The following is a 23,875-nucleotide window of genomic DNA, read 5'->3' as shown; positions in this document are numbered from 1 at the left end:
GTGGGCTCACATGTTCGGCATCGGTTCAGATGATCTGGCTCTCGCTCCCAACATCCTCTTGCTACTGTTGCTGCAGTGGTGGTAGTGCAGTTGTGTCATTAAAGTTTAATTGGACTGCAGCTCTTTTCAATCCGATCTTTCTTCGTCTGTATTTACAGGTGTTATGCAGAGTTTTTTCCCTCGAGGAAGTTTTGTCCTCCTCCTCTTCCTCACTTGTGCCAGTTCATGTCCCAACACTTGTCTCTTGAATCGATGTGCTGTTGTTTTTACACATTTTCTGTCGTGTCCATCTTTGGAAACTAAGTTCAAACATTAAATCATTAAAAAAATAGCAACAAACCAACTGAAATTACATCATCAAGAACATGAACTGCATGTTTCTCATGAATTACCCATCGTCTATTTATCTTTTCTCAAAAATCTCTCCATCTTCTACTTTACATGTTGTTTAGATCATGCTAACCTGAATGTTGATAGCACTGCCATGATCAGAAGGGCCCATGAATCAGATTTACTGCAGATCACCCTTTCTATGCTGATGCTGTCAATCAACTGCCACTATGTGCGGTGCTCACACAGGCAACCTGAATCAGTTTTATACATTGACATTTACTATTAAATTTCATCCAACAAGATGGCAAAATGTTAACCAATGTTCACTTTGTGCAATTTATTTTTTTGAAGGGAAAGCAAAAAAGGGCTTGGACCTGCAGATGGCTGGAAAGACGTGTGTTTAGTTCAATTTATTGATAACATAACACAGTATCAAGACTACAGTTGTGCACTAGATGAGCTCACTAGAGTTTGCCATGAATCTTGACATGAGTCCCACAGGAAACTGAATCTCTGAACTGCTCAAACTGACCAAAATGTGCACTATGTCAGAAACCCCTTTGATAGTTCAACATTTGATTGCTAATCAATCAGACAACACAACCGTGTACCAAGCGACCGTCTAACTGCAGCCAATCTGGTAGAAATTCTGCCCAATTCTAAATTTAGTTGGCGGTGACCACTTCAGGGTTTAAACCCAGTTTAATCTATTCAGTATCTGGCCAGCTTTACTTCTGCCATCTCGGCAATGCCTCCATGCCACCCCAGAGCGCCCACTAATCCGGCCTTTACTGCCATTTAGAGAAACCAGCCCATTGGCTGGCATGCTACCTATGTATACACCGACTCTTCACGGCTTCTGAGCACAACTGTTTCCTTCAAATGGAGCCAGACTACAAAAAACAATGAGTTTTTGTTGCAGTTACAGCTTTATAATGTGCTTTTCCTTTCTTCCTGTTTTCATCGTACGACGCTGCCAGCTCCCAACACTTCTCACTATGTTCATAATAGATCATTTTTATGTGTTACTTGTCATCTGCATATAATCAATCCTCATGCAGGAGACTAATTTCCTGAAGCTTGTGGAGCTCATTTAGTAAAAGAATGAAATTCAATCTTTTACAGCAGCATTAATGCGAGGAGACTGAAATTTTGATGATTGCGATAAGACACAGTGAATCTATTCGGTCCATCTCATCTCATCATCTCTCTTTTTCTTTGCATCCTTCCATGATGCCCCCCCCCTCACCCCCTCCCCAAAACCTCTTTCATCCTTTTACACCCAATATTCAGCTCTGGCCTGTAAGTAATCAAAAAGAAAAGGATTCTTGTTGTGAATGATTGTGTGTGTGTATATCCTTGAGCCAGCGAGTCAATACATGAATTTCAATGCATCTGTACTGTGTCGGACCCGCCAGCTTAACAAGTGTCTGTTTTTCTCTCTCTCTCTCTTTTTTTTGCATTTAAAATCTATCTCTCCGCCCGTTGCTCTCTTCTCTCTCACACCCACATGTAGTATGCTTGAATGCCCCTCTCTCCTGTCATCAACTGACTCATACAAGCAGCGGTTAGGACTTCATATTTATATGCATGTCTATGAACGCAATTTTGAGTCACACATAAACAGGATTACATACGCAGCCGGGTTAAAAGGGTGGAACGAGGGTCTGAGAGAATATTTATCTGCATTGGTCAGGGCTCGAGCAGGTTGGCACACACACACACACACACACACACACACGGAGTCACATCCAGATGCTGGTTAAAAGGGTGTAACAGGCAGGTCTGACAGACAATATTATCTGCTTTGGTCAAGGCCCGGCAGCTTGACATGCAGAAACACACACACACACACACACACACACACACACACAGGCTCTCACACACACACGGCGTCTCCCCACTAATGCGATGTGTTTTTTTCATTAGGACCCAGTCATTGGAGGCAATTACACGGGTCATCCTGGATTTTAATGGAGAAATAATAGACTTGGAGGGAGGCTGAGAGAGATAGAGACTGGTGAGAAGTGGGGGAGGAGAGAAAAGGTAGAGATAGAGGGAGTGAAAGAGAGACAGAGAGAGATAGAGAGAGAGGAAGAATGGGCTGACGTGAAATGTCTGTCACACTCACGCTGCATGCTAATCTAAAACCCAGCAAGGGAGTGTGTGTGTGAGGTCCTGCAGCTTCACGTGCACGTGTGTGACACCAGTTTAAGTGCTGTAAAAGCAAAAGTGATTCTCTCTCAAAATTAGCAGCTTTCAAATGTTTGCATCAAGTAACTTATAGATAGTACACATGTAAAAGTGTGCAGGCGTTAGCTAAAATATTTGTGCTTGTTACTCTGAAACAAGTTTAAAGGAGTATTCAACCAAAAAACAACACCCATATCCACTGTTGATCTGCACAGAATGCCAAGTATGTTTCAAACAGTCGTTGCTAAATCGAAACCACAGATTAAACTGGTTTGGACGCTCAATGCACAGGAAAAGACAAGTTACAGCAACAACATATTAAAGACGGATAATGCCCTTTACACACATACTGTACAGACTTTAAGTAACAGGCTCCCTCTTGCCTGTCAGTGTGTTAAGGAACGCAATTTACATACTCTGCTCCAGTTTTAAAATTATTTTCTCACATTGCTATGATACCGGCGCACAAAGAAGTTGCTCGTTTCTCAAGTGATGTGTCTCTAGCACGCATTAGCTCATTAAAGTAATATCATAATGAATGGAGAAGCCATTTACTGCAACAATTGGCTTTTCTAACATTTGTTCTTACAAGTGCTTTTATATTCATATTATATTATTTTACAGCTGCGATTGTGTTACCGAAGGGAATCAAAAGACGGCAGAGAAATTCTCATCAAGTTTAACCCTTCTCAGCTTTTTCATGTTGTACTCTTCAGTGGCTTTTGAGTCTTGAATCGCAGCAGCGGGATCTTATTTGGAGGTTGAATTCACAATAAATGGCAGCATGTTGCACGTCTAGTATTCAAATCCATATGTGTGTCCAATGACACAGATTCTATGACAACATAAGAGGAACCGATGAAGCAATAGCGTGACATGAACACAGTGTTATTAGTTATGGATATTAAACTATGAGTGTTTGGAACATGCTGAACATATGGATCAATGTTGGAGAGGCGGATGATCCTGCAAAGTCTTTGGTAGAATATTCCTTTAATTATGATTCACAATGTTTGTGTATGTTTAGGGTGCAGCCTCCATAAATTTCCTTGAAGCCAAGCTGTGCTCATTATGTATTTTCCATATGATGAATAGTTTAAATTATGTCTTTATTGACCTCACAGGTGGTGTGAATTTATTTCTGTCTCCTCAAGGCCAAACTGATGCACAGAATACTGAGGCGGGAAACATTAACAGTAGTTTGTTTGGTTATAAAATGATCATTTTTTTGCTGGTAATTTGTGCCAACCTATTGCTCCATGGCGCATTTAAATAGATGGTGCAGTGTAGATAGAGGACAAGGTCAATCCACAGAATATATATATATATATATATATATATATATATATATATATATATATATACATATACATATATATATATATGTGTATGTTTTTTGCTTAGGCGGGATAACAAAGACAGCTTAAAGGTATTGTATGTTAGGTCAAGGCGAGGGAATGGTGTCGCCTGTCAGAGGGATCTATGATGGTACGGCTTGATATCACTGTGGGGCATCACGATAGGTCAAAACATCATTTCACATTAATACTGGGCTTCCATAGCGATGCTCGCCTCCATCTTTTTTTGGCACGTTACACGTTGTACAAAGCCAGCTTTGCTGATCCCGGACGGTTGTAAGATCTGCGTTGTGTACCCCGGGCATGACTCCCCCTAACAAACTGGATCTTAGTCTGACACGGCAAGATATAAGATCAGCGATTTTTTCAAAAGCAGCTCAGACATGATCAAGGTGATAAGGTTGCCAAGACTTTTGAATACTGTATGAATGTAATTGCCCCTATTGGCACAGGAAACGGCAGGTCGTTAGCTGCGAGGCTAAGCTTGGTCGCTAATGAAGCCCTCTCTATAGATTACCTTAAGTGCCTCATATTTATGTGGCTGTAAAACTGTAGAGATTTTGCTTAGTCGTCGTTTCCTTTAAGCCTATTTAAATCATGACTTTGCATTTTAGTAAAAGGCTAAAAAAAAAAAAAACGGCTTGCGGGGCTCAGCGGAGATTCATTGGATGATTGAAGTGGAATGAATGTACTACAAGATGGGATATTGAAGAGCTTGAAATCATGACCAAACATTTTGATGGAAATTAAGACGTGTTAAAAAAAAGACGTCCAGTATTGATTTGCTGTATTTAACATGATTTAATTTTGATGGGGTAAAATTATTCTTGGATGAGATCCTGAATGATTTTCAATTTCTATATTTGAGCTTCTTAACTAGAAATGCTGATACTTTAGATTAACTGGGATGCCAGGATTGATTTCCAATAATACCAACAACATTCCTGTTCCCTTGTGTGTGTGTGTGTGTGTGTGTGATTTATTATGTGCATACTTTGCCCTTGTGTATGGAAATAGTATTGATTGTGCATTGATGACTTAAACTATGTCTTTAAAGAAATGAGATCCTTGCAGAGAGAGCAGAAAGCTACTGTGTGTTTGCAGGAGTTGTGTGTGTGTGTGTGTGTGTGTGTGTGTGTGTGTGTGTGGTTACTGGCTCCACTATATATGGCAGCACTTTTTATTTATTTTACTCTGTAGCTTTGTTAGGAAGCTATCTCTTTGGTCCAAGTGGACAATCGGTGAGAGAGTATTATTATTTCCTATATGTGGGTAGGGACGCATACATTTTGTGTGTGTGTGTGTGTGTGTGTGTGTGTGTGTGTGTGTGTGCACATGGGGCCCATCTGTTTTTCAGCTTCTCACTCTCTCTATCTCCTCCAGTCTTTCAGCTCTTGGCTATGATCTTTCTTTCTTCCCATCTGATGCAGCAACAAATCATTTAAAAAAAAAAAAAATCTACCAAACTGCATGCCTTTTCTCTCTCCTATCTCTTTCTTCTGTCTATCAGCCTTCCTCTCTACTTCTACACGTCTTCCTCTTTCATTCTGTACAACACAATACTGCATAAAAACACTAAGATAACCTTCCCAATGTCCACAGAATCCAATCTTTGTGTGTGTTTGTCTGATGCATTTTAAATTGATCAGCACTTGCAAATATTGTTTCTGTTGCACAAACATTAATAAGGGTATTGCATCGTGTGACAGTGTTGTAAATATACTCATCATTGTTGTCAAATAGATGTTACCTAGAGATGTGATTATGCACAAACATCACCTTGTGATCACAGGATGGTTTAATCACATCACCTGCTCTGTACATAGACTGTAAAAATTATGGATGTAGCCACCGTGATGTCACTCATTGGTTTCTGAAGAGTGGTTTTGAAGCTCAAAGTGGGCGACTATGGTCATCTCCATCTTGGCGGTGCCTGACTCCCGGCTAATCCAAAATGAGGTGGAGCTGAGGCGGCCGAATGAAGCCTGATTGCTGAAACAAGCCACCTAGCGGCTAGTGACCTGTCAATCAAAGCGGCCACGTCCTTAATTATGCATAACTTTACAGCTTAGTAAAGTTCACCCCTTGTACAGTTGTCATGAAAGGGGAAATTAGCTATAGAGACCAAAACCAGGCTGTAAACATGTTTATTGCTGCTGTAACATTTTAACATGGGGGTCTATGGGGATTGACTCGCTTTTGGAGCCACAAGTGGCCGTTTGAGGAACTGCAGTTTTTGGCACTTCAGCATTGGCTTCATTTTTCAGCCCTGAAGGTTGCCGCTTGGTTCTGTAACATTTTTAACACCTGTTAACCAAAGAGACATTTCAATCCTAAACACTGGCTGTGTGTTTGAGGTTTTACTGTAACTGGTAAAATGATTCATTAATAATTACAAATACGAATGAGCTAGGATAACTGTTAGTGGGTTATGATTGGCAGGCTGACAGAAAAAAATGTTTTCTTTTCCATTAAGTATCAAAGTATATAACATCTGTATGTCCGGGATGGCGGAGCAGGTGGACCCAAATACAGAAACCTGAGAAGAAGGGCTGAAGAAAACTTTACTGCTGAGACTTACAAGCAAAAACAAAAAGCACTGAATACAGGAAACGACTGAGCAGGCAGCAAACGTGACAGAACAGATGATCCAACAACAAGTGACTGCAAACCAAGACTCATAGACTAACTGAACTAATAGACAACAGGGAACAGGTGGCAAGACACACGGGCAGGACTGACGAGGCTGATACAGGACAGGTGTGGAGAAAACACAGAGCAGAGCTAACGAGGGTAACGCAGGGCAGGTGAGAGGAGGAAAACGTGAACACAGGAGTGAAGAACACAGAAGGGAAACATAGCAAATCCCAGAAAACACCACTCAACAACCCAGTATAAACCAAACTGTCTCTGAATAAATGAACCAAGGAACAAGCTAACCAATAATCTAATAGTCTTCCCAAGAAACAACTCACATAACATGAAAGAGCAAAACCAAAAGAACACAAAGAGTCCCAAAAATAAACAGAAAGTCCAGGCATTTTGAATCCTGTGTACTTTAATTTAATTGGTAGATTCAAATGAAGCGTTTAAGTGTTTAAAGATCCTTTACAGACATATTTTAAGACATATAAAATCCTCTGCTTTACTAATAAGTTTTGTCTGATATGTTTTTTCCACAAAAAAAGTTCAATCAACTTGTTATAATTTCTTAAAATGACATCTACTCCTTCTCCCTCATTAGTTATACAGAATCTAAGAATATGTAACAGCCTTTAAGCGTCACTATCTGCACGTATGTCGTCTCTTACAGTGAAGTTTAAACATCCGACTGAAGTAACAAGAAGAAAAACACGTTTTTGACTGGAGGCGGATTTTAAGTGCAGTCTTGTCATATCTATTCCTCGGAGATAGCCTGAGGACAGAGGAATCACAGTGAATACTTGTTTCACTTTATTATTCAGTCTGACATTGTGTTCACGGCAATTTCTGTCATTTTCACTTGGCACAGAAGCGAGAAGCGGTTGATGTAAGAACTTAGTGTTTTCACGATGATCAAAGAAATACCCTGATTCATAAATCACTAAATCTGTATGTTTGACAGAGGTTTATCAGTCTCATCCGTGTCACTATTTTTCTGTTGCTATTTTTCATGAGTGGCACTAATTTTCTGACTCATTGAAAGATGATTTCCCCCGTTCTTAATGCATCGTAGAAAGCTCTGATTAGATTATGTTCTAAACAGGGAAACAGCCACGAATGAGCAAAATAGCAGCACTACTTCAGTCGTTGTAATGATTGGAAATGCAGGTAATTCAGAGGTCTGGAATCAGACTACCTCAGAATCTGCCTGTTTTAAATAATGCATTTTACTGGTTAATGCTCTTGGATTTATTTATTTATTAAAAAAAAAGGGAACTTGAACTTTCTTGTCAATCCATTTATTTCTCAGAGAAACCGTCCCAGACAGATTTATTACCTGAAGATCGAACCACATGTTCACTGAAGTTACGGGAATCCTGTATTTTTATTTATTTACACGAGTCAAATCTTGTATGTCAGTCGGTGGTTCTTTACAAGACAGCATTAAAAAAAAAATACTACAGAAATAACACCTACGAGTACTTGAATGCACCACACTGGCAGAAGTTTCAGTTCAGTCAGCGCTTTCCACTGTGATAAGGTAAACTTGAGGAAAAGCAATTTAAATGTTCATTGTGATGGATTACCTTTCCCACAAGTTTTAAAGTCTCTGCAACTTTCATAGTGTATTGAAATAAAAGCAAAACCAACAGAGGCTGGGAAGATATATATATATATATATGCAAAAATGTACAAAACTGTGATATGTAATGCTTTATAAAACATGCAAAAACACCAGCATGTTCCTTTTTATTTCCTAAAAGCCATATGCTGCCATAACATATTCAGATTATATATTATGCATCATACACGCAACCTCAACCTGAGCTCAGATTTCTATAATTAAACCATGCAATATATGAAAAATTAAACCAAAAGTCTTAAAGTATGAGGTACTGAGGGTGCAGGTTAAGTGTTTTAAGATTGAGAGCTTTCTACCATTGGAGCTGTTGGATCTGAACCTGAGAAATTATTTAAAGACGTTATTTAACAATTCTGAAGGCGTTAGATAAGATTAAAGGATGAAGCTTGTTTCGCCCATTAGAGACCACACGGTGTTTATTGTTTATTATCTCTTCAACTTGGCTTTTTGATTAATTGGAGGCATGTTCCATTCCCAAAAAAAAAAGCCTCGCAAACTCTAGTGGCGACAGGGGATCTAATTAGCACGTTAGCAGACTTTATTGGTTCGTCCTGTTATTTTTATTCATATGTACTTGAAGAAAACCTCCCAGCTTGTTGCCAGGCGTGTGTGACTTAATTGTGAATGTTAAGTGGGGTGTAAATTTCCCTGGATAGATAAAAAAGTTTACTCGGAGATCTATACTGAGAATTTCTGACACAGCAATATATTTCAGTCCTACTTTTCCGCTGCTGTGGCTTTGACCTTTGCTCCCCTTATATTGCTGCTTGTGCTTTTGGCTTCTTGTAATAAGAGCTTAGGTCCGAGGTGGCTGTCCCGAGGGGTTTCAGCTGGACTCTACTATTTGGTTTCAGTGTTGCCGTCAACAATTAACTGAAAAATGAGAAAAAGAAGATTGGAGAAAGGGAGAGACAGGAGGCAGTGGAGGTAATACAATATTATTAGTAGTATTCTGCTACAGTATGGGACGCACATGAATGCACAACCGTTTATCAAACAGAAGACATGCACAGAATAAACAGAGAAGTTTTCTCTCTCATTTTTGGTCCAGTGTGGTTTTAGTACATTTTAAAAGTACAAATAATCCAACTGGGAACAAACATTTCAAACATATAGAGTCTGTCATCATTCCCAAATTGATTAACAGGAGTTTTAACACTTTCAAAACAACTAAACCTAAAATAACTAAGAAGTTTTTCCATTAATAATGAAGTTCCAAGACAACTTCCTCTGACTTTTCCATTAGTGCTACCAGCAGGTCAACGTTTTCAGCTGTTCAATGAAATATCTCAATATCTACTAGATCGATTGGTAAACAACTCATGGTTCCCAGACAATGAATCTTAATGACTTTGTTGACATTCTTGTTGTAGAGAAATGTCTCGGCAGCTATCGGATGGATTGCCGTGACATTTGGTAAAGACATTCATTTCCCCCGCAGGATGAATTGTAATAACTTTGATGAACTATTCATGTAACGCCATCATCAGGTCAAAAATAATTACATTCCCATCAACCTCCAGTGGTATTTTGTGTTTAGTGAAACTGTTAGCATGCCAACAAGCTTAATTAAGTTGTAAACATTATGCACTACCTGCTAATCATTAGCATGTTAGCACTATCATTGTGAGCATGTTAGCATGCTGATATTAGCTCAAAGCACCATCTTGCCTAAGTACAGCCTCAGAGTTGCTAGCATAGCTGTAGAAAAGGCTACACAGGTGCAGTAATATTTGTTTCTAACCTCATATCATACTTCCCTCTGTTGAAAACATATTGTTACTGTAGACTCTTAATCTTATTACGTCACATACAGAAGTAAAACAGGCTTATACTGTCAATTTAAATCTGTTAACAAACACACAAAATGCTTATTTTTAGTGCAACTGTTTAGTGCAAATGTTAGCATGCAGCACCATCTTGCCCAAGTACAGCCTCAGAGTTGCTAGCATAGCTGTAGAAAAGGCTACACAGGTGCAGTAATATTTGTTTCTAACCTCATATCATACTCCCTCTGTTGAAAACATATTGTTATTATAGACTCTTAATCTTATTACATTACATACAGAAGTAAAACAGGCTTATACTGTCAATTTAAATCTGCTAACAAACACACAAAATGCAGATTTTTCATCATTATTAACAAAAATTCAATCATGAGTGTAGCTCAAATTATTATATTGTCAAAAACTACTAAAAAATCAGTCCAGTCACAAGTCATTTGACATATATCACTGTGTTTAATATGATTTAGCGGCTGTGTCAACTTGTCAGCTGTCGTAGATCAACAGATGTGGTCATTCGACTGCTGTTTTTAAAAATTGAAATTCTTTGGCAAAAATGAAAAATATGTCCATTTAAAGTAGATTTAGATTAAGTAGACTTATTAGCAATTTCATTCCACATTTTCCCTCAATCATTTTTGAAAAGAGTGTGATGTATAATGTTTTAAATGTGTGTTGTTTTAAACTTTATGGAGTCAAACCTTTTGTCGAAATGAGCCGCTGACCCGACTAACAGAGACACTTTGCATAGAGAGACAATAAAGTTTGTGAAGCGACATGTTTGTGATGGATTATTTCCTCTCAGACACTTCCATTTTTTTTCCTCCGAGTGTCATTGTGATGGACAATAAGTGGAGTGTGAAATAACAAGCACACTCATAAGAAAACATTCAACTTAGGGATAATGAAGTAACAATAAAACAGGCACTTTGACAAAACCAAATGAAGGCTTTGTGTTTACTGTGATGGATTACCTCAGTGTGTGGAAGCTGTTTATCGAACTCAACAACAATGGATGGCTGCAAATTGCTTTCTCTGAAGGAAGGAAAGTGAGTTGTAAATATATAGAAGAGAAGAAAGCGACTGAGTACTCTGTAGACGTGAGATTTCAGCCCCAACCTGCCCTTTGTTAAACTCTCAAACTAATCAATTAAATACTAACCAAATGAAATAAGATTATAGGAGTGAAAAGTTTGTTCACCGCTCAAACACAATGGTTTAGAGGGAAAAGCTGAGCAGAGCAAAGATTAAACTAAGTGCAGAGACCTTAACAGCATGCCCAGTAGCTCCGGATATCTTTATTTCAATCGGGAGAAACAAGTGAATGAAGCAAAAAGAATGGTTTATTATACAGATGTTAACAAAAGTCTTTGGTGCTTAGACTCTACAGGGAGATATTAAATCGGAGGACGTTGGTCCTGTAAAGCAGCAAGATAGATTCCCCCCATTGAGTCAAGACACTGGTGGCAGTGGTGGCTGATGAAGTGATGCATTGATGAATCCGTGAAGACTGGATGGTTATGGGGAGGTGGTGGTTGTGGTGGTGGTGGGGTGTGCAAAACGGCAGCATGAAAGCACTAAGACAGAGAAGAGATCATATTTTAAAAAGACAGCTGCATTATGATTGGCTGACAAATGAAGGTGTGTCACCATGCTATTGGTTAGATGTGATCAGCTGATGTGATCAGTTGATGTCTTAATTGACACCCAGTAGGGAATGACAGATGGTTTGAGAGATGATACTAACAACCTGAGCATGCAAAAAACATAGTCTTCCTGACTGAACCTTCGCTAAGCTTCATTAAAAGTCTAAATAAAAGTGATGTTTTTTTCTGTTTCAGACTAAAAAGTCAGGAAGACTGAAGAAACACATGAATGCAACAAAAGACTAAAGCAGCTCATCTGAGGAGGTTTGTTCCACACGAAGATCAAAACAGCGTTCAGCAAAGGTGAGAACATAAACCATCACATTCACACACATTTTCTTGTTTTGATGTCAAATTCGGTTCATTTGTTTGAAAGTGCTGTAAGTAACAATAGTATAAACTGTGTTATAACACACATGTTTCATTGTAACATGTTAACGCTGCTCCTCGGAGCTCAGAGATGCTGTTTAGTTCCAGGCAACATCAGCAACATTCAGTGTTTTGTGGCACCATCTGTCCCTGAGCAGGAAATCTCCCACATGAGGGCACGTACACACACATATACGCAGATATACAGTATGCACAATACACTCACGTGTTCACCATCACACACACACACACACACACACAAACACACACACACACATGCTCTGATTTCCTAATTATCCCCCTCCAGCGGATACTCGATTTCCCCTGTCTTCCTCCGTGTTTTTCACCTGTCTCCTCTCGGTCTGCATCCGATGGTGCCTGTTTAAGGGGATTGCCCCACACACACACACACACACACACACACACACACACACACACACACATATACTCTCTCTGTAGCTTTCTATTTATGTCTCTCGCTCTCAGTCTCTCTCCCAGTCTTGGAAAGCTGCAGCTTCCAGCCAACTCGGACGACTTCACATTAATTAGCTCAGTTTTATTCGCACTACTGCTTGAGAGTTGCTGTCTTCTAATATTTGATATAAGTGAGAGTTCACTGCAGTTTTGCAAGATTTATTCATTGGCCTATTTGATGAACACGCCTGACACACACACATACATATACACACTCTCTCTCGCTTTCTCTCCAAAATTAAAATAAATTCACCAGAGGGCCTTAGACATGATTTCAGCGTGATGCAAAGCATGATATGCACATTTGCATATCTACATAAAACTTAATGTAAAAGCTTCCCGCTGTTTTACTGCTTCACTCCGCTGATCGCAGCGATTTCCATTGAAATAAATTAGCTTTGGTCTGAAATTTCGCCGTTAAAAACCTTAACCTTAAACATAGTTGTGAAGGATTATTTAAATATAGTTAGGCCTTGATGAGAGGACCATGAGTCAATATACATACTGCTGCAGTTTTGTGGTACAACCCTCCAGGAAGGAAGGAACAGCAGGTTTTGATAAATTTCTTGGAAACTAAGCTTGTTTTGTTCTGTTTGACACTTTGTTCTGGTTTGTTGTTGCCTGATTTTAAGATTTATTGTGTTTTTTATGTATGTCAGAACAAGGCTTTTGTCAGACAATTCTTCTTTGTATGTATTTCATGCATACCTTAAACCTTACTGTTAGCTTAAACCATTTAGCCGTCGGTCCTCAAACAACCGACTGAAAACATGAGGATCAGCTAAAACATATTAACCTTCAAATTCTAAAACTCACATTTGTCCTCACAGAGACATATGACCCACAGACACATACACAGACATTGTTAACATGTTTTTAATGAGACTTTTAACCCAGCTGGATTTAAAATCGAGGACTTCTCTCTTTTTATTCCCCTCCAGCTCTTAATACCTCTTGCTTTCTATCTCTCACATGAAGATGAGACATGATGTACTGGCTCCATCTGCCTTTGATGACTATGCCATTGTATTGATTTAAAATACACACACACACACACACACACACATACACATACATGCATGTTCTCTCTCAGGGAGGAGGAGAGAAAGGTCATGTCTCTCGAGTTAATTAGTGTCTCTAGCCCTCAGGTGTGGAGGAGCTTTCCTTTCCACTTTCTTGCTCCTCTATCTCTCTTTCTCTCCCTCCCTCTCTTGTTCTTTCTATCTATACACTTCCACCAGAGCATGAAGGTCAAATAAACCTCTCTGAATGTTTTTTTTTTAATCTGTTTGTGTCCTCCTTCCTCAGTTTCATACTTGTTGTAGATGGCGATTGCACATAAACAAACGAGTATATTGACGATATCTTTGATCCTAAAGCCAGAATCAATTAGAATCTGCAGCAGAAGTACTACCTTTAATTACTTCTTCACTCACTGTAGCTAAAGGCGCAAAATCTGTGTGTTTTTCTGTAGGGATCCGCCATAATGAAGTGTGGATCTATCTGATAAAAACGTGTGTGAGTCAGTGAACTTCCTCAAGGGACGAACGCACTACTAAAACACAGATTACCTCTATATGAGTGTGTTTTTTTAGTCGTTTCTCTTCTGACAGCAAAAGCTTAGAAAGAGGCTGAAGGCACCTGTGAGCAAATATTCCAATGTTCATCATAAACACAAGATTTAAGAGAAATAACTGTTAAAAGACAAGTCTCCAAAACTATCTTAACCCTTTCATGCATGAATTATGATAACCTCAGTCAGGAAGTGTTTTTATTCCTCTTTAGGCATGAAAAAAAAAAATTTTGAGCACATTTTTCAAGGAGTTTGTCCAACTTAGTGGACAGATGATTAATTGTCATTTTCTCCCAACATAAAATCAATACTTGGAAATTTTAACAATTGTATTACTCCTTAGTTGTTACTTGATGTTACAAACTTTTATTTACCTGCAAGGGTTTATTACTATAGAAGGATTGGCAAGATATTCCTGAGTCGTTGGGCATTTCCAGCTGGCAGGCGGCCATCTTGGTTTTGAGCTATTACAGTCTATGGTTACAAAGGCTGGCCAATGGATGGCAGTGTACGGGATGACACACTAGAGTCCACTGTGTTGGCTGATGTCCAACTATACCATTAAAACCAATGCATATACATAAGAAAACGGCTTTTGAATAGCTGTCTGCTGTAGTGACCACTATGCATGAAAGGGTTAAATATTAATGATTAATCCTTAACAATATTTGACTTGATATATAATATTCATTCAGAGATGTGTCATTCTAAAAGAGAGACTGATAACTAAACAAGAAAAAGTCTCAATATTCTGACATTTTTAAAGATATAAGAAAGCGCTACTCAAGTGAGCGCTCTTGTTTAAACATGAAAACTCAATGACATGACCTTTTTCACTCTTTTGGGTGCTTATACATGATTGCAACTAGATTCGACAATCATTACACCAAAAAAAAAAAAAAAAAAAAGAATAGTCTCATTCAATCACAGAAAGATTTTACCTTTAGAAACAATTTTATCCTTCAGAGATCCTCTTATGGAGGTCAACTGTGAACCAAAGGCTGCTGCAAAATGAGGAGAAAAGTAAAGAGGGAGACTAAGAGACTCTATTTCTCAAGTCAATTTTCCTTTGGTCTCTGTCACGCCTGCTGCATCAGTTCATCCACGCTAGCAGTGTTCATTTTCATCGCCAGATACACCATTTATTGTAAGTCGAGAAAGAAAACGTTAGTGACATAAAGCTTTGTTCCATATGCTCCCTAAAAATGGCGGCCATCTTTATGTGTGACACACCGTATGTTTTATCTAAGGGTCAGCAAATGCAGAAGAATAGGTTCTTCACTTTCTTGTTGCCAGGTAACAGATAACTTTTGTTTTTTGGTGAGCAAACTTTTTCAATTATGATTCAGAGTCAAATATGAATGAAGTTATATTTAACCGCCTTGCACCGTAGTTTCATCTGTGCTCTCTCTCTCTCTCTTTCTTTCTCTCTTTCTTTCTCTGTGCCAGCTTGTTTTGCCCATATGCTGCCAAAGCTGCAGCATCACGGTCATCAAGAAGCAAATCCAATCAGTTAGCACGGAGACACTTCACTCCCCTTCACTCACTCAGCTTAATTATGCTTTACAGCTCTTGAGATAGTCATTTTCTATGAATTGTGCCTATTTCTTTCGAGAGCAGTATCTAAGGCTTTTTTTCTTAATGACCGGGGCACGACCGGGGCATTAAGATAGATAGCCAATATCTTTGTGATGGGTTTGTCAAGCCAAAATGCAGGCAGAGGGCTCCGAGGGCTTTGCTTTGACCTTAGAATAAGCTTTAGAGGCGTCGTGTTTCTAGCAGCTGGCACACTAACAGTATCTGAGGACTAATTCCTTATAATACTATGCTATAATTTGACAGCTTTTTATGTTGTGTAATTGCTATTCTTATATAAATAGCTTAATGAGAAGCTTTATTTCATCATGATGTGTGACAAAGAAACAGCCTATTTGGATGTTCTGTATTTATATAGCGCTTTTCTTGTCTTCCAGCCGCTCAAAGCGCTTTATACTGCGTGCCAACATTCACCCATTCACACACACATTCATACACTGATGGCAGAGGCTGCCATGCAAGGTGCCAACCTGCTCATCAGGATTTTTAATGGTGATTTATACACATATACACCGATGGCACAGCCTTCAGGAGCAATTTGGGGTCAGTATCTTGCCTAAAGACACTTCAAGAAGCCGACTGGAGGAGCCGGGGATTGAACCACCAATCTTCTGATTAGTGGACGACCCGCTGAGCCGCAGCCGCCCCAGAGAGGTCTCCCTCCATAGAGAGTAGACTTAACAACATTATTTTAAATGGTTTCTGTCAGATACAAATTTTAGGGAAGAAACATATTTCTCAACTTTGCAACTTTATTCTTATCCGTCTCATAAAGAAGAATTGATTTTTTGGTATTAAGGTAACCAACAGTGGAGGTTTTTCCATAGAAATGTAGTGTTTGGAAGCTTCTTTGTGTCTTGGTTATGACTTGCAGTCCTAAAATGAGCTTATAGACTATATAACTGCACCAACTGGTCTGGACTGGATTGGTGTTACACAGTAGACGTGGTGAATTGTGGGATACACTTTGCTCTAAATACTGACTGAAGCTTACTACCTCCTGGCCGGTGATGCCGGCTGCAGACCACATGTGTTGGCGGTGAGATAGACTATATACTGTACCTCTGTTGTGTGATGAATTATCCACAGTGCTCATTTAGTCACTGCACTATGAAGCTGTCCTTGGTGCTGACACACTCATTGAGACTGACGTATTTCTCTACATTTCTTTGACACTATCCATGGTACTAACACATTCATTTTTTTATACTTTTACTTTATTTTTCACTTTGCCTTTCGTTATCCATGGTGCTGACACACAAATCATGACAGGTATGTTTCTCTGCAGCGATATGAAGCTGTCCGTGGTGCTGATGTATGCTCTGTGGCAGGTGCGTTTCTCTGCAGCATTATGACAAAGTCCTTGGCGCTAACACACTTATCACAGCAGGTTTATCGCCAACCCACTAACAATGAGTCGGCCTTGAAGTGAACTTTTATTTCGCCTGGAGTAGAGTTCTGTTACTCGACCTGAGCACGTCAAGTCCTGTCAGATGAACAGGTTTCATCTTGGGTAGTTGTCTTTCAATGACTTTGCCAGCCTGCTGCATCAATGTGTTGCATGTCTTGCAAGTTAATACACAATCCCCAGTAGTGAGAGGGAAAGAAGAGTGTAAAAAAGGCGTTGCATTAGCATAACAAGCTATTAACAAGCATATAGGGACCATTATAAAAATATAGCTTATAGTCTTGGGTTGTGTTTGAGTCAGGTTCAGTCAGGTCACGTCTTAGAAATGGATGCACGGGCCTTGAGTCAATATATTCCTCTTGTCTTCTGCTATGGTACTGTCCACAGTGCTATTGTACTGCATTCATTGTGATAAGTATATTTCTCTGCAGTAGAGTGAAGCTATCCATGGTGCTCATGTACTCATTGAGACAGGTGTATTTCTCTGCAGTGTTATGACGCTGTCCATGGTGCTGAAACACTTATCACATCAAGTTAATCACTTAACTTAACACTGATATAAATGTTAGCGTTTAGTTAGCCTTGTTTGAACATGTTTAATGAAGATTAGCCATTTTTTTTATTTATTAATGTTTCTATTCAAGCAAATTAGCATTGTTCTAATGTACCTACAGTATCTGGCTGAATTCCCAGCCTTGTTGGCATGTAATATTTTTTGCCTTGGCTGAATTTATAAATAAAGACAGCATGACAGCAATTATTTGCCACTATTCCAAGACAAAACCTATCCATCTTTACCCCAAATCTGTATGGAGCTGGACAGAATCTGCACTCATTCCCATTAATTTCAGTGACATTAGGCTACTCCTCTCTGACAAGGCTGCGAGTCAAGAACACTTGCAGCAGCGCTCTGGTTTTGAAATATTTCTTCTGGCAATAAAGTGTTTGTGCTTTAAGTGGGCAATCAGATATTAATTAGCAGCACATTAACCACAACACTCACCCCCCCCCCCCCCACAGGCTTCTGATTGCCAATAAAAACAACAGGTAATCAACTTGAATGAGTTCTTCAACTTTGGGACACACAGTTGACAACTCATCACTATGCCCCCGCTGGGTGGATAAACCCTAATTAACTCCTCACACCCTCTTTATTTTTATGTAGAGGGCAGACATGTGTCACTAAATCCTTGATGATATGTGTCCGTGATGTTCAGCCACTGAACTGACTTAAGATATATGAATGGAGAGAGAAACTTAGAAGCACCTTCCATGCTGATGATAAAGTCATGCCCTTGAGCAAAGCAACCAAACCTCCTTCATAATTATGTGAATGTTAATGTTAGGAATATTGGAGACAATGCAAGCTTAATAACACCCAGCAAAGATGTCTCGATAGATACTCACACTTTTCATCTTAATATGTTGTAAACACAAATTAAAGGCTGTGTCTGCATAACACACACACACACGCATATATATATACCCACAAACTAATTGCTTCCCTCCAGGCTGTCTATCAAACACCGTCTGGCTTTGTAATGACATGCTAATAAGGCACTAATGACAGAGAAAAAAGGCTAACAAGTTTTGCAATTAAAATGACCAAAATTTTTTCTTCTCCTCCTCTTCACACCTTCCTCTCTTCCGCTCCTCCTCAGAGAGAAGAGGTGGTGGTGGCGGTGGTGGTGGTGGGGTGTTTTGTCAGCCGCACTCGGTTTAAGTAGTTTTTTTATAATGAAAGCAGGCGCATAAAGAAAGTGTCAGTAAGGAGGTGTGCGTATATGAGAGGGAGGAAGTGTGTAAGTGTGTGGTTTTGTTTAATCTCTATTAATGTTCCTATTTAAGAGTGGAAGGCTCTGTCAGAATGCTGAGTAAAACTCCTCCGAGGGCTGCCTACACACACACACACACACACACACACACACACACACACACACATTGAAGCACATAGTGTACGCACACAGACACCCACTCACACACTCACAGACACAAAGCTGCACACACGGAGCTCTTCCCTCTTTCTTTCTCTTCCTCAAAGTCTTTTTGTGATAAAACAGAAGGTCTCTGGAAAAAAAAACCTCAAATCAAGCAGTGTGAGGAGCGTCAGAGGACAAGAGAAGAGGGAGAAAGAGAGAGGAGACACAGTCCTGTTGAAGTGGGATAAAGGGGTTTCTGGTCATTAGCATAAATCATTGAAAGCATCTCCCCTGTTGACCGTCCAATCGATGGAAAACGGCGATCTACACACTCAACGCCCCTCGTTAAATATGAGCACGAATCCCACATGGAGTGTTATGTGTCTGTGTGTGTGAGACAAAGAGAAGGTGTACAGTAGAGAGTGTCAAATAGGATGATACACTCAGCATAAAATTGTAGTCTCAGTGACTTATTTTCATCACCGCCGTTGTTTCAAAAGGCAGCCGAAGCCGGTCGACTGTTATGGCAACGCGAGCATGAAGAGACCTTTGTGTTTGCTGCTATGTGTTTGTGTGTGTACTGCTCTCCTTTTGAAGTCAGAGAAAGCCACAATGTCTGTATAAGGCAACATCTCTGTGAGCGTACGAATGTATCTGTGCCTTTCAAAGTAATCTTCTGAAAAGTAAACACACACACACAGAGAAGAGAAGAGTGCAGGAAAACATAATGCCTTGTAAAGTCATTGCAGCTTCCTCCCAGCATTGGCCGATCCCATTTTTTTTTCAGTGGCATCTGTGTTATTTTTGTTGTCTTATCTTTTTAAAAGAGTAAAAAAAATAAAATCTCACCGTTTTCTCTTTCTTGAACTTTGGCTTCAAAAATCACTCAGCTGAGACAAACGGGCTTTCGAGCTTTCAGGAAGAGATTTACAGCGTTAGAAACTCTCAGCTCTTAATCTGCTGCCTCTCTGACAAAGTTGTCGCAGCATTAAAAGAATCACATCCACAAGCGCTCCACACTTTTAACGCTTCCAAAACAAAGCCTGAAAAAATTGTATTAGAACAAAGCTTTAAAAACAAATCTAAGATCAAGGAAAACTGACAAGCGGAGAAATATTTCCTGGATAAAACCATTATATTGGGTTATAAATTCTGCAGCAACCTTGAAAAAGCATAGTCTCTGCTTCTGCAACTATTCATGGTCAGTTTTTCCTCAATAATTTATTTTCCTTTTGGAGAATAGCTCTTTTAACATTTGGTAAAGCCATTCATCATGCTGCAGCAGGTGTATAAGCATAAGGATAGAAAATATAATAAAACTGCATTTGGAGTGCAGCCTACAAACCCAAAAAGTGGTACGAAAAGCAGATTTAAAGTTGTGTAAATTTGTCAGCACCTGCAGGTATCTAAACTCCACTGTACACTATGAAGTCAGGTTCAGATAGTAAAAGAAATCTGCTGCACAAAGCAGGAACAGGGCGCCGTTGCTCTGAAGCAGAAGGAGCTTTTCTCCGAGGGCGTTTGACCTGAGTGAGGTAGCTGGAGATGGTTCCAGTCAAACTGTGGTAAAGACAGAAACTGGTTTATCCAAGAAAAAAACAACTTTTTTTTAGCAAACGCCCCAAAAATGTTTACATTCAATGAACAAAACCTCGTAGGGACTTGTAGAAACGTGTTGTCAGGTCAGAAAATTTGGTGTATTTTGCAACAATAATGGTTTTTAGAAGGGACTGAAAAATGAACAATAGAGGCGTCAGATCAGAAAAGTGTCATTCTGGAGAACAATTACAGATGATACACAGTATTTTGTAGTGTAATTTGGAGGACTTGATGATATGTCATAACATCATTAGTGTCATTATTCTGTTGTTGGCAAGAAATAAAATCCCTCACAAATTGATGCTGAACCTCTTAAGAACTGTAGTGGAAGACAGACCCTTGTTTTCTTCTTCTTTGCAACCTATATAGTCGCTCACACACATGTCAGTCATACTCACATGGCTCCACATGTTTGTATTTTGCTCTCAATCAACGAGAATCAGTCGACCAGCAAGTATCCCACAACGGCAAGTGGAAACAGGGGTAGAAAATCATAAAATGTTCACATTTAAACTGATAAGATGATGAATTTTAGCGTTGCTTTCACATCATATACAGTAAGATGGATGCGAAAGATGGACAAATGATCTGAATAATGTTTAAGACTTGTGAGCGTGCATGTCATCAGATTGTGTATTAGGCTTAAAAATACTGTTCATTAGCAATAAAACACTACAACACAAAGTTGGGTTTAACTAGCTTGTATGTCAAACATTGGCATCCATCTGTACTATTAAACACCTGGTTGTTTACAAGTTTACAGGTCAGAAACTGGTATGAAATGAACGCGGCATCAGACAAAGTCACAAATATGCTACAAGACAAACACATTTATGGGAAATGTAGTTCTGATTCTGAGTAATTCTGACTATTTCAGGTATTTCATACCACTGTAGTTTCTTTGTAGAGACCGTAATGCATTTTTTTCTCTGCTTTCCAGCAAAACTTCTCCCTTCTTTTTTAATGGAATAGCATCAGACAGCAAGGTCACAAAGCTATTAATCTTTGCTCTGCTCTCCTCCCCTGTCTCCGCCTCTCGTCCACTCATCATCGTCTCATCCTCTCTCCTCCTTGACGCGACTAGTGACAGGACCCGACACAATAAAACTTCACACCGCAGCCGTCAAGCTCTACCTACATGACGTGCTCTTTGTGTGTATGTGTGTGCGTGTGCGTGCGTGTGTGTGTCTATCCCGGCGGATTGAAGGTGAGGGCTCCAGTATGTCATGCCCATCACTACGGCGATGAACTTCTCTCTGTCTCCATCTACCCTTTGGATGAAAGGAGAGGGAGGGAAAGAGCGAGTTTTGGGTTTGAGCAAAACTTTATTGGGCGACAAAGTCTGATTCATCTTGTTCTGACATGAAGTCAAGAAGAATTCGAGGAGTTTTGTGAGTAGAAAGAGGAACAGGAGGACAAAAGGAGATGAAAAAGGAGAGGAACATAGCAACAGAAATGTTAAGAAATGTGAGGAGGTAAAATATGAGGTGACTAGCATATCGTGTGGTAAGGCTGGTCCCGCTGGTGCAGTCCAACCAAAAAAAAGGGGAAATAAAAGTACACAGACGCCTACATTCATTCGCCATCAGTTCCAACACTTAACAGCAGGACAACTAATAAAACAGCACTGATCAAGGTCAGTATAGAGAGCTAGGAAGAAAGAAAAATTACTAAATATATTCTGGACACAATGAATTCTCCTTGTACGTGACTCAAAAAACATCCCCAATACATTACCAATCACTTAATGACAGCCCGGCGCGCCATATAAGAAAAGAAAAGAAGAAAAGTTGTATAATTGGACGAAACAATGGCGTCAACATAGTACAATGTAAGTCCTTCAAGTGAACAAAGCCTCCAGGCGTTATTCAGTGTTGTTGAGTAAAAAATGAGATTTGAATGAGCTCTATTGATTCTTCAGTTTCTCATGATGGAAAAGTTAATGTTTTTTTTTTTGTTTTTTTTGGAAACAACGACCTTCACTTAAGGCCACATTGAAAATGATTAGTTTTTAGTTTACTGCGGCAGGAAAATATATCTCACTTAAATTGAACAATGATTTGATTTCGACTCCGTCTCACCTCCTTCTACTCACTTTGCTGGAAGTTTACACCATTTCTCATGTACCTTATTTAAAGTAAATCACAAACTTGAGAAAAGTAAATGTTTACGGACAGTACGATATAGAAAAAGAGGGCAGGAAAATGCAGCGGTTGTATGACAGTGAGGAAGATCCTCATCAGCAATAATGGACGCCTCAGAAAAAACTGCTCCGTAATAAAAAGGCTTTACTGCTCAGTCATCCTCCATACGACACCAACGTTATGCTCGAGCATCACTTCCTTCATCTCTTCTCTATTTCTCATTCTGTATGGACGGGTCACCTCTAGCTTTTGTGAACGTGTGATAGTGTGTGTACAGAAACATGTGTGTATCTGGTATAACTCACGTCTGTTTCTGTGACACATTGTTGGCGACGGCAGACGTTTTTCGGATGCTGAAGTTGATGGTTCCCATGGTCGAGTGGTTAATATGTGTGATAGAGAGAGAGAGAGAGAGAAAGCAATTTGTACTGTTTGTCTTTGCCGACCATAAATCATTTGCATTTTATAATAGTGTTTACAAAAATGTATGTAGGCAAGCTCTCTCATAAATGATCCTCTCTCTGTGTGTGTGTGTGTGTGTGTGTCACTGATGCTGTTTGATACGGTCAGCTAGCTTATGGTTTTACAGATAAAGCGTCTCTCCTTGGAAGTTTATTCAGTTATGAACAACAATTTTACACTAAACACGTCCTCTAGTCAAATATGTTTCCTTTGTTTTCAGCTTTTTAAAGTAACACTTGTGATCTTTCGGGGTGGAATAAAACAATTTAAACTGTAAGCAGCAGCTGTACCTCTCAGCATATTTTAAGCTTGTATTTCATTTTGTTCTCTGATTGCTTCACTGTGGAGGTGATTTTTCTTTGTATATGTGGGTGATTAAGGCTGCAGGATTAAATTATATACAGAATATACTGTATATTAAACATACTCTTTATCTTAATTAGGGGTGTTTCCAGACCGATTTATTAAAGGGTCTCCAGGTGGGAAACTACTGAAAGTATAATATATGCCCATTTCTGGCCTGAATGAGAATATCATCTAATAGTGCCAGCAATTAGAACAAGCTAGTGACCAACATAAACTTACAGGGCACAAAACTGATGTAAAATTGAATCTAATGTCAGCGACAGTGTTGCCAAATTGGATGGTTTTACTCCCAGCTGGGCTACTTATTATGTGATTAGGCAGTTTTGGGTGGCTTGTGAATATTCAGGCTGCTTTTTTACAGCATTT

General features: G+C 39.4%; 1 protein-coding gene across 2 annotated transcripts in view; it reads left to right on the top strand.

Moving 5' to 3' along the window:
• The window catches only part of htr2cl1 (5-hydroxytryptamine (serotonin) receptor 2C, G protein-coupled-like 1), a 130,382-nt gene that overhangs the window by 36,274 nt on the left and 70,233 nt on the right, over positions 1 to 23,875 (top strand). For both annotated transcript variants that reach the window (XM_067579893.1, XM_067579892.1), the window contains exon 3: positions 11,795 to 11,902. The gene's annotated coding sequence lies outside the window, so the exon portion shown is untranslated. The remainder of the gene's footprint in view (positions 1 to 11,794; positions 11,903 to 23,875) is intronic.

This window comes from Thunnus thynnus, chromosome 22, assembly GCF_963924715.1.
Source record: "Thunnus thynnus chromosome 22, fThuThy2.1, whole genome shotgun sequence".
Lineage (NCBI taxonomy): Eukaryota > Metazoa > Chordata > Actinopteri > Scombriformes > Scombridae > Thunnus > Thunnus thynnus.
The sequence above is the reverse complement of the archived record's forward strand: the minus strand, read 5'-3'. Positions and strand labels throughout refer to the sequence as shown.